Below are 12,669 nucleotides of genomic sequence, written 5' to 3' on the forward strand. Positions count from 1 at the left end.
ACATGGCACAACAGGTGGACCCCCGTGGAGACAGCAATGCACCTTGCCTTGTGGGTCCTCCTCGACCAGACACCAGCAGAGCAGCGTGACTACAGGACCCTCACAGCAGTGTTGGAGCAGTGTTTCGGGCAGAGGCCACTGCAGGAAGCAATGATGGAAAACCTGGGCAGCAGGTAGTGCCGTGTGGGAGAACGCCTGGGGGGCACGGCTACCCCCTGTTCCTTCCCTCAGCCAGGAAGAGCTTGCACTTCACACCTTTGCAAAGGGGCTGATGCCAGAGCACCTTCGGCATCATGTTCGCCTGACGTCACCATCGTCACTGGCGGGGGGGGGAGAGCAGAAGCAATTTTAGCCCCCCACACACAGCAAGCCCGGGCTCGTGTCACCAAGGGCGAGGAGGAGCCCCCTAGACAGGTCCGACCAGCTCCGTGTTGGCCCCGCCATGTTCCACGGAGCCATCTCTGCCACCAGTTGGGTGAGGCAGGCCATTTGGCGCAGACTGCCCCACACCAGCACCACACCACAGCTCGGCACAGCCGTCAGGAAACACCGAGTGGGCGGTGCTGACCAAGGCCTCCAGCAGATTCCCTTCATTGTCGCCTCTCCGGGTCGGCCGCTTGGGTGAAGGGCAAGGCTTATACGTGGACTGCGTGGTGGGGGGCATCAGATGTCGTGTGCTGGTGGATACGGGGTCAACCATAACTATCGTCCATCCTGGTGTTCTCCCCAACACGGACCAGCCACCCCTACCTGGGTGGACAACAACGGTGATCCAGCTGGCTACTGTCACTGGCGACTGCGGTGATGAGAGGGAAGCGATGGCTGCACAGCGCAGTGGGGGAGAAGCACAGTGGAGCACAAGGTATGGCTGGCCAACATCCGGGAGTCCTGCATCACTGACCTGGACATGCTGTGCTGCTGGGCCAAGGGGAACACTCTGCCTTGGTGCTGGAGCCGTGGCTCTCCGGCAGCGCAGTTCCAGAAAGCAGTCCAGGCAGGCACAGCAACAAGCACCACCGATCTCACGGCAGCCCGCACGGTGCAGCACACCCCGCAGTGGCCCAGCACAACACAGCGGGACCAGGGACGAGTGGTGGCGGCGGTGCTTCAGGTGAAAGGTCGACCTCCCCACCACTGACCACCGGCAGCTGCGCAGAGAGCAGGTGAGCGATCCTGTGCTGGCCCGGGTGAGGGGATGGCTGAACATGGGATGGCAGCGAGGGTGAGGGTGGCGGTCTCCGGCCTAGATCCAGAGACCAAAGCCCCATACTCTCAGTGGGGAACGCTGGAGGCACACGATGGTGTGCTGTTCCAGCAGTGGCAGTTTCCCAATGGTGGCAGACACTTCTTCCAGCTGCTGATCCCCCGTGGACTCCGCGCCACAGTGCTGTGGTTGGTGCACGGGCTGGTGGGGGGGTTCGGCCATTTCAGGGTTGCAAAGACATTGGGCAAGCTGTGCGAATGCTTCTATTGGCCTGGGTGCAGGCAGGATGTGGAGCTGTCCATGCGCTGCTGCAATGCTTTCAGGTCCCAGAAGGGGCCGGGCTGCCAGTCTAGGGCGCCAGTGTAGCAGCTCCTGGTGGAGGCTCCAACGGAACGCGGAGCAGCGTCCTGGGTTCACTGATGCTGGGAACCGCTACATTCCCGTGGCCACGGATTGCTTCAGAAAGTGGCCAGAGGCATATGTGGGGCCGGACCAGAGCACCACCACCTCCACTGAGAGAGTCACAGAGGAGTTCTTATGCCGTTTCTACACGCCTGAGGAATTCCACAGTGACCAGGGGAGCAACTTTGAGGCGCAGGTGCTTGGTGAAGTCTGCAAGCGTCTGGGAATCACCGAAACGCAGACCGCCCCCCTTCACCCACAAAGTGATGGGCTGGTGGCGCATTTTAACCGCAGCCCGGCTCCGCTGTCCACCGTCCTTGTCAACCGGCCCCAGCGCAATTGGGATCGCCACCTATTGTGGGCATACCAGACAGCAATTCAGCAGAGCACCAGCCATAGGCTGGCTGTGCTCATGTTCAGGCAGGAGCTGCGCAAGCCAGTGGATCTGGTGTTTTGGCCCCCCTCCTGAGCCAGAGATTCCTGGGGAGGCCGGGATGAAATACCTGCAGCACCTCGGGGGCGGGAGGAAGAGGGGCGCCTGCAGGATGGTCATGATGAGGTTCGGCAGACCCAAAACACAGCCAAGCAGCTGCCAAAAATGGGCTTATTATGGCCACAGCCGGGAACAGGGCTTTTCTGGGGAGGACCGGATACGGGTTTACTGCCCCTCCTGGAAGAAGGGATTGTCCCCCGAGCTGGAAAGCCACTGGAATGGGCTGGGTGAGGCGCTCAGCCCCATCTCCGATCTGGTGTTTCAAGTGCTGTTCCGTACGGCTGCCCCAGGATCAGCTGACTCCGTATCGGCCGTTGACCACCGCCGACTCAGCAAAGCTGAAGGAATGAAGTGACACTCCAGGTGCCCTGCCTCTTGCCTCACCAAGCAGTGAGGGCAGTGTCGACCGCCACTGGGACTCTTGGACTTTGTTGTGGACTCTGGGGTTGCCGAGGACGGCTGACCCCTCAGGCAGGGGCCTTGTGGCGCACCAGCATGTGGGCGACAGCTCGTCCCAGCATTCCTGGCGGCCAGCACTACTTATTCTTCTCTTTAAATAGGTTTGTGGAATTATGGTGAGATGTTCAAGTTCACTTACTGTTACATTTTAGCTGGGGTTACACAGTTATTCACATGTGGGTTTGTGGGTCAGCCTGACTCTAACCGGGGTGTGTAATAATCACCTCCCCCGTCTGTATGTGACTGAGTGGGTTCTCACCGAGTGATGGCACTCTGTCTGTTATTGCACGTGTCGCAATAAAACTGACTGTTGAGATAACAAACTCTTCTCGTCTGTCACCATGGACCAAAAGCTCACCACAATACTATTGTACCTACTGCAACTACTTCTGGCAGCTCATTCCATGTACGATCCACCTTCTGCATGAAAAAGTTGTCTGTCACGTCCTTTTTAACGATTTCCCCTCTCACCCTAGAATTTTAAATCAGAGACAATAGGACAACATTTAATATTAAATCACTTTAGGGTGTTATTTATGTGTGATTCATCTGTAGAATTTATCCTTAGCTTCATAAGTTACTGTATGTTATGTGTACTACAGCGCTTTATACCCTGACTCAGAGAAACATTGCCTCGATTCTATATACAATGTATGGTTATCTACATTATATACATGTATATAGTTAAATGACAATAAACTTGACTTGACTTGACTTGATGGGGGATGGAATTAACATAATTGGATTAAATATTTTGGCTGAATGACATTATAGAGAATATAGCAGGTTCAATTTGATAATGGTTTTATGATTAAATTTGATCAAATGTTTCTGTGCTTACCACAATTTAATTCTGTTATTTAGTATTCTCTGGGATGAATTGCTACTAAATATTTGAGTTTTGATGGGTTAACTACAGCACATGTCAATTCAGGCTAAAGTTGAAGAACAGTTCCCATTCAACATTTGTATTCAGGGGACTCTGACTAAAATTTAAGATATGTTGATAATACAGAAACATAGAAACATAGAAAATAGGTGCAGGAGTAGGCCATTTGGCCCTTCGAGCCTGCACCGCCACTTATTATGATCATGGCTGATCATCCAACTCAGAACCCTGCACCAGCCTTCCCTCCATACCCCCTGACCCCTGTAGCCACAAGGGCCATATCTAACTCCCTCTTAAATATAGCCAGTGAACTGGCCTCAACTGTTTCCTGTGGCAGAGAATTCCACAGATTCACCACTCTCTGTGTGAAGAAGTTTTTCCTAATCTCGGTCCTAAAAGGCTTCCCCTCTGTCCTCAAACTGTGACCCCTCGTTCTGGACTTCCCCAACATCGGGAACAATCTTCCTGCATCTAGCCTGTCCAATCCCTTTAGGATTTTATACGTTTCAATCAGATCCCCCCTCAATCTTCTAAATTCCAACGAGTACAAGTCCAGTTCATCCAGTCTTTCTTCATATGAAAGTCCTGCCATCCCAGGAATCAATCTGGTGAACCTTCTTTGTACTCCCTTTATGGCAAGGATGTCTTTCCTCAGATTAGGGGACCAAAACTGCACACAGTACTCCAGGTGTGGTCTCACCAAGGCCTTGTAAAACTGCAGTAATACCTCCCTGCTCCTGTACTCGAATCCTCTTGCTATGAATGCCAGCATACCATTCGCCTTTTTCACCGCCTGCTGTACCTGCATGCCCACTTTCAATGACTGGTGTATAATGACACCCAGGTCTCGTTGCACCTCCCCTTTTCCTAATCGGCCACCATTCAGATAATAATCTGTTTTCCTATTTTTGCCACCAAAGTGGATAACTTCACATTTATCAACATTAAATTGCATCTGCCATGAATTTGCCCACTCACCCAACCTATCCAAGTCACTCTGCATCCTCTTAGCATCCTCCTCACAGCTAACACTGCCACCCAGCTTCGTGTCATCCGCAAACTTGGAGATGCTGCATTTAATTCCCTCATCCAAGTCATTAATATATATTGTAAACAACTGGGGTCCCAGCACTGAGCCTTGCGGTACCCCACTAGTCACCGCCTGCCATTCTGAAAAGGTCCCGTTTATTCCCACTCTTTGCTTCCTGTCTGCTAACCAATTCTCTATCCACATCAATACCTTACCCCCAATACCGTGTGCTTTAAGTTTGCACACTAATCTCCTGTGTGGGACCTTGTCAAAAGCCTTTTGAAAATCCAAATATACCACATCCACTGGTTCTCCCCTATCCACTCTACTAGTTACATCCTCAAAAAATTCTATGAGATTTGTCAGACATGATTTTCCTTTCACAAATCCATGCTGACTTTGTCCGATGATTTCACCGCTTTCCAAATGGGCTGTTATCACATCTTTGATAACTGACTCCAGCAGTTTCCCCACCACCGACGTTAGGCTAACCCGGTCTATAATTCCCCGGTTTCTCTCTCCCTCCTTTTTTAAAAAGTGGGGTTACATTAGCCACCCTCCAATCCTCAGGAACTAGTCCAGAATCTAACGAGTTTTGAAAAATTATCACTAATGCATCCATTATTTCTTGGGCTACTTCCTTAAGCACTCTGGGATGCAGACCATCTGGCCCTGGGGATTTATCTGCCTTTAATCCCTTCAATTTACCTAACACCACTTCCCTACTAACATGTATTTCGCTCAGTTCCTCCATCTCACTGGACCCTCTGTCCCGTACTATTTCTGGAAGATTATTTATGTCCTCCTTAGTGAAGACAGAACCAAAGTAATTATTCAATTGGTCTGCCATGTTCTTGCTCCCCATAATCAATTCACCTGTTTCTGTCTGTAGGGGACCTACATTTGTCTTTACCAGTCTTTTCCTTTTTACATATCTATAAAAGCTTTTACAGTCAGTTTTTATGTTCCCCGCCAGTTTTCTCTCATAATCTTTTTTCCCCTTCCTAATTAAGCCCTTTGTCCTCCTCTGCTGAACTCTGAATTTCTCCCAGTCCTCAGGTGAGCCACTTTCTCTGGCTAATTTGTATGCTTCTTCTTTGGAATTGATACTATCCCTAATTTCTCTTTTGTCAGCCACGGGTGCACTACCTTCCTTGATTTATTCTTTTGCCAAACTGGGATGAACAATTGTTGTAGTTCATCCATGCAATCTTTAAATGCTTGCCATTGCATATCCACCGTCAATCCTTGAAGTGTCATTTGCCAGTCTATCTTAGCTAATTCACGTCTCATACCTTCAAAGTTACCCCTCTTTAAGTTCAGATTCTTTGTTTCTGAATTAACTATGTCACTCTCCATCTTAATGAAGAATTCCACTGTATTATGGTCACTCTTACCCAAGGGACCTCTCACGACAAGATTGCTAATTAACCCTTCCTCATTGCTCAAAACCCAGTCCAGAATAGCCATAATGAGCTTCAAAGACAAGACAGAGAACCACAGATCGGTGAGCCTAACATTAGTGGTGGATAGTTTCTGTTAGGGATCCTGAGAGATAGCTCGGATAGCTTTGTGCAGGGGAAAGTTTATCTCGCACATTTGAGTGAGATTTTTGAGGAAGATTAATGGGCCCTAGGTAGTAGACGTTATATGCGTGAACTTTGACAAGGTACTGCAGGTAGACTGGCCTGTAGGGTGAGATGACGTGGTATCCAGGATGAGCCAGCCAAAATTGGCTTCGTGGAGGGTTGTTTCATACTGGAGATCTGAGGCCAGTGGTGTGCCACAAGGTTCAGTGCTGGGCCCCTCTGCTGTTTCCACATATATTAAAGGTTTGGGTGAGAACGTAGGTTGAATGGTTGTACGTATGTGCGTATGACACCAAAATTGGTGGTGTGTTGTGCAGTGAAAAAGGTTGTCTAAGGTTACTACTGGGTGTACAGTAAATCAACTGGGGAAGTGGGTAAAGGAGTAAAAGATGGAATTTAACACAGACAAGTGTGAAGTGATACATTTTAGGAAGTTAAACCAGAGCTGGGCCACGGGGAGTGTTGTAGAAGTATATAATTCCCTAGAAGTGATGACACATGTAGCCAAGGTAGGGTAGAAGGCGAATGACACACTTGCTTTTGTTGGGGTATTAAGTGCAAGAGTTGGGATGTCAAGATATTGCTGTACCAAGAGTATTGGGTGCAGTTCTTCAAGTTCAAAAGGATCACTAGGGTCTCTAAAGCTTTGTTGAGGATCCCTACCCTGGAGTTACATGCAGACTTTGGTTCTTTGCAAGAATGGGACCCGATCTCGGGTTTCAGGACCGGCCATTGTTGTTCAGCACACCAAGGGTTCGGCCTGAGAGGTCGGCTCATATTTGGAAGCCTAAGATCTCGGGCTCTGGAGGCAGACGGATTGAGGGTCAGTATCATGGTAGGAGACTCGTGTGTCGTTGGGGAGGCCAGAAAATCTTTCGCTGTGGGCCTGAAGACCCGAGATCTTTGTGATCTTCAGGCACAGAGTTCAAAAAAAGCGACAAAACATACTTCTTAACATCGTAAACCCATGGGTTGTTGTTATGCCTCCCGCTTGCTGTGAAAATGGGGGACACCTCCTTCTCCCTTATTAGGGAGAGAGAGAACCTGTGGGTTATCGAATGCCAGATGAAATGCAATAGTCTTTGGGATAACTGCATCTGTGTCTTTGCTACTGCCTAGCTCATGCTTGTGCCTGGTAGCGGGTGTGCTTTTTTTTGCTGTGGAGGAGGGGGGATTGTTGTTTGCCGGCACTTACGCACGGGGGGAGCTGGGGTGGACCTTGGGGTTCTCTCGTTTAACTGTCATTCATTCTTTGGGGCACTCCTCTGTTTTCGTGGATGTTTGTGAAGAAAAAGCATTTCCGGGTGTATACTGTATACATTTCTCTGACATTAAATTGGAACTTTGACCTTTGAACCACCCATCCCACCAACTACCATCAGGAAGGAGGGACAGGAGCCTCAGAACTAGTACTGGCAGACTGGGTAATAGCTTTCTCACCCAGGCTGTGGAACTAATGAATACCCTATCACCACTTTCACTACCTGTGTTGCCCACTTCATATGCATTTTAAATTATATTTTATAAATTTATTTGTGGTAATATTTTGTTTTAGGTGCTGTGTATGACGTATGTATTGTGGGTACACTGTGCTCCAGAGGAACGTTGTTACATTGGGTTGTATATATGTTCTGTCAGATGATAATAAATTTGAACTTGAAGTTCAAGTTCAGTTTATTGTCATTTCAACTGTATTCGTGTATACCGCCAAACAAGACAATGTTCCTCTGGACCAAGGTACACAACACAGTACATAAAACACAACACATGCAGGAATATTACAACAAATAAATTTATAAATAGTAAGATGCACTTATGACACAGGTTAAAAAGAAAACAGTATAATGCTGCTGGCACTTCTATGTGATAAAACCTAGGAGGTGGCGGGGTGTTCAGTAGCCTTACGGGGGAAGAAGCTGTTTCCCATCCTGACAGAGGTACAGTACCTCCTGCCTGATGGCAGGGGGTCAAACAGACTGTTGGGTGGATGAGAGGGTTCACTGACAAAGCTCACGCCCTGAGTATGCAACACTCCAGATAAATATCTCCGATGGGTGGAAGAGGGACCTCGATGATCCTCTCAGCAGACCTCGCAAATCCGTTGTAGGGATCCTGTACCAGATGGTTATATAACTGATCTGGAGGATCTTAATGGTGCTCCTGTAAAAATTGGTTAGAATGGGGGTCTTTCAACAAGTCCAAGATCCAGTAACAGGGAGAGGTGTTGAGATCCAACAAAGACAATTTACTCTCCAGTTTCTGAGGGATGAAGTCAATTATCAGCAACCTGGCGTAGGAGGCACCATTTTCCCGGTGGAACAGGGCGGAGTGGAGTGCAGAGGCTGCGGCATCATCAGTGGACTGATTTGGTGATAAGCAAACTGGAAAAGGTCCGATGTAGTAGGAAGATGGGGTTTAATGCAATCCATAACCAGCTGCTCAAAGCCCTTCAATATTGTTGAGGTTAGTGTCACTAGACAGTAGTTGTTGAGGAAGGTTACTGTCTCCCTCTTGGGCACTAGGATAATGTCGAAGCCTGAGGAGACAGTGGACTGTTTCAGAAAGATGTTGAAGATATCTGTAGAACCTCTGGGAACTGGGTTGCAAAGTCTCTCAGCACCTGGCCAGGTATTTTATCAGCTCTGCAGCTATTCGTGGGTTAACCCCGGCTAGGGTCTCCCTCACATTGGCTGTGGCCAGACAGAGTGCCAGCTCCACAGTGGGAAGGGGAGCTTCCTCGCTGGCACATTAATCTGTGCATCAGACCGAAGGTCAAAGATAATCAGTCTATCAGGAAGAGAGGTGTCACTGTCATTGACATGCAGGGTGGACTTCTAGCCCGGTATGGTCTGAATTGCCTGCCACATGCACCACATGCCTCTGGTGTCACCGAAATGGTTGTATAATTCTTTGTGAATAATCTCATTTTGCCTTCCTGATGCCATGGGAAAGCATAGGTCTTACTGACATGAGAGTCATCCTATCCCCCAACCTGAAGGCAGCATCCAAATTTCTCAGCCATACCCGGACCTCTGTTGTCAGCCATGGCTTCTGACTTGCCCTCGTACAGTTGTATTTAATAGTGGTCATATTCTCAACGAACTTCTTTTCGTAGCCAGGCACAGATCTGGCATATTCATCAATGTTAATGTGATGGTCTCTGAACATGTTCTAGTCCGTGTTTTCAAAACAGTCCCACAATGCTGAGGTTGCTCCTTCCAGCCAGGCCTTTATCTCCCTTTGAACAGATAGATGGTCAGAGTATCCGAGGTGGGGGCAGGGAGCAGCTTTGCATGCACCAGAGACATTGGTATAAACCAGGTCTAGTGAGTTCTCACCTCTGGTAGCATAAGTCGACGTGCTGATAGAAGCTAGGAAGGATTGTTTTTAAGTTAGCATGGTTGAAGTCACCAGCAACAATAAAGAAACTATTGGGATGCATGGTTTACAGGTCATTAATGATGCTGTAGAGCTCACCCAGCGCTTCCCCATGATGCACATGCAGAATATTAGCACAGGGAAGGATGTACCAGCCTCAATCACAATAACAGTGACCTCCCTCAGTAAGTAAAAGATCCTGCACTTCACATTTAAGAACTTCACCAGATATGAATGGTGGGCCTTCACTACCAAAGCAATCACACACCAGTTCTTATTAACCTAGTTACACGCACATCCACCACGGGTCTTGCCAGAGAATGCAGAAATTCTAACAACCCGAAAACAGATGAACCCACAAATTGGATGGCTGACTCAGGGATAGTATCCTGGAGCCACGTTTCTTTCAGGATGACCCGATTCAGTTTCAGGTGCAGCTCATCGAGTTTATCTTTTGATAACCGAGCATTTGAAAGCAAAATCGATGGGAGAGGAGGCCCGTGGGTTTCACCTTTAGTCTCACATGAATACCAGCGTTCTTTCTGCATATCTGTCTCCTTGGCCATGCTTTCTAGCCTGGGTGGCTATGGCAGGCGACAAAACAGTATGCAATAAGCCCATGCTGCAGAGCTCATCTGCTGTCCAACAACTCGTGAGTGAGGTAAAGTTGCAGCACTTGGCGTTGTCAATATCCAACAGTGCCTTGTGATCACCAGAAAAGCGTAAAGGATGAACAACTGTACCATTAGCTGGAGCTGGAATAGTTGCTGCCGCTAGTCACACCAGCATCTTAAACATTCGTCTGGTCTCCATGTTGTAGGAAGGATGTGATTAAGCCAGAGAGAGTGCAGAATTAATTCACAAGAATGTTATTGCAACTAGTGGGCTTGAATTGTGTGGAGGAACTGGATCGTCTGGTCCCATGCTTTCCCTAGGGTGAAGAAAGCTGAAGGGTGACACAATAGAGATTTATAAAATCATGAGGGATATAGATAAGGCAAGTGATCACAGCCCTTTTTCCAGGATAGGAGCAACTAAAATTAGAGGTCATAGGATGAAGGTAAGATTGAAAGGACAGGACAGGAATCTGAGGAGCTGTTTTTTCACAGGCTGGTGAGCATATGGAATGAGCTGCCAGAGGAAGTGGCTGAGCTGGATGTAGTTACTAAGTTTGAAAGATAGGCTGGTGGATAGGAAAGATATAGAAGGGCATGGGCCCAATGACTAGCTCGGGAAGACACCGGAGTCAACGTAGATGAGTTGAGCTGACATAATGTACAAGTCCATGACTCTATAAATTCTGTTTACAAGAACGGGCTAGGCATGAAGTATCCTAGAAGGCAGACTATTGTCCATGCACTCAATTTATTACTGGATGAAGTCATGGCAATTTTTGGGCTTCCTGTGTGGAACCCTGATCTTTGAGGCTGCACATTGGAAATACAAGCTGAATACCCTTTATCCAAAATTCCAAACTCTGAAAACTTTCAAAATCAAAAAGTTTTTGAATGCCGACATGACATCACAAATGGAAAATTCCACAAGGTTCACGGGCAGTATGCAGGTCTCTGCGCATCAAAGACAGTTTTAAGAAGTGATGTCATATGTGTAATGAACAGAAGTTAATGAAAGATAGAAAAACACTGCATAAAGCAAAAAATGAAGATTTTGATCGTGTATTCAAAGAACTAATTCATCAGTGTCACAGTGAGCATATGACACTTAATGATATCCTGATCCTGAAACAAGCAAAGATCTATCATGATGAACTGAAAATTGAAGGTAATTGTGAAAATTCAACAGGGTGGTTGCAGAAATTTAAGAAAAGGCACGGCATTAAATTTTTAATGATTTAAAAAACTTTAGAGGTAAAGCTCCTGCTGATCACAAAGCATACATTGATAAGTTTGTAAAGGTCATCACTGATGAAAATCTACACCAGAACAAGTCTATGATGCTGATTGTTTTTGTACCTTACATGAAACCTAAAAAAATTAAAATACAAATGCAGTGTACCGTAACCTTTGAAGCAAAACACGGCATCATAGCTGGAGACAGAAAGCCTGCAGTTGTTTGTTGTTGATTCAGGTATTCTCTTGATGCTGCTGTGTTGCTTTTGTTACCCTGCCCATGTCATATTTTCATTGTATTAATGATATGTAATAATTTTTACTGTTAACTACATATGTGTGGTGATCAAGTGTAAGTCAAAGGCTGTTTATCAGTAGTATATAGATACAGTGTTGGAAATGATGAATACCAAACATTATGAATTCCAAATTCCAAAAAATCCGATATCCAAAACATTTCCGACATCCAAAATATTTCCGACCCGAAGCATTCCGGATAGGGGGTACCCATTCTGTACTTACGAGGTGCAAATTTTTCCAGCATTTAAAGTATTATGATGCAGAGCATTTGGTCAATATGACATTGTATATTGTATGTTACATAATGAAGATATTTTTATGTTATATCGGTGAAGTTTTATTCTGTCCTTCATCTAAACAATGTGAAAAATCGTAGTATCTCAATCATGATGATTCATTTAGATAAAGAAGCATGAAGCATTGTATTTAACTGTCTGAAATGTATTCATTGGAAGAAGTTTTGAAGTGAAACAAGCAGTAAGTATGTGGAGATCAAATGTGTTATTCAATAAACTGCAGTTGTTTTAATTTAAGCAACTGAAGGTGAATGTCTAACATACTACTTTGAGATGAGTCTTGAATTGTGCAGTGCACAGAAGTTGAGATTGGAATGATGGGCAACATTTGCTTTTAATATATTTCATATTGGTATCTGACCATAACTCACAAATAGAAAGTTATAAGAGAATTCTAATGGCTTGCGTTGCACAAGAAGTAGAACTAAAATTGAAAATTAAAACATGATTTTTTAAAGAATCTTTTAAAATTGAACTTTATACTTGTCAGAGTTATTTCAGGGCAATGTTCTTTATTTCAATATTTACACAGCGCTCTCTGTCCCCTGCATCTTCCATCCTCATATTGCAGTTTGATTGGCTGCATAAATACTGCTGAAACTCGAGCACAGCCCTGAGAGAGGAAAGCTTGTGAGATGCAGTGTATTGGTTAAGGTTTTGGAAGCCTGGATCTGTATCCTCTTCCGATACAAATAGAAAAAGTGAAACAGTGTTAACTGGACTAAAATAGCAACCGTTTAAACCAAAGAAAGATGGGACCTTTGAGAGAGTTAAACTGC

The sequence above is a fragment of the Mobula hypostoma genome, chromosome 3 (genome assembly GCF_963921235.1).
Source record: "Mobula hypostoma chromosome 3, sMobHyp1.1, whole genome shotgun sequence".
Taxonomy (NCBI): Eukaryota; Metazoa; Chordata; class Chondrichthyes; order Myliobatiformes; family Myliobatidae; genus Mobula; species Mobula hypostoma.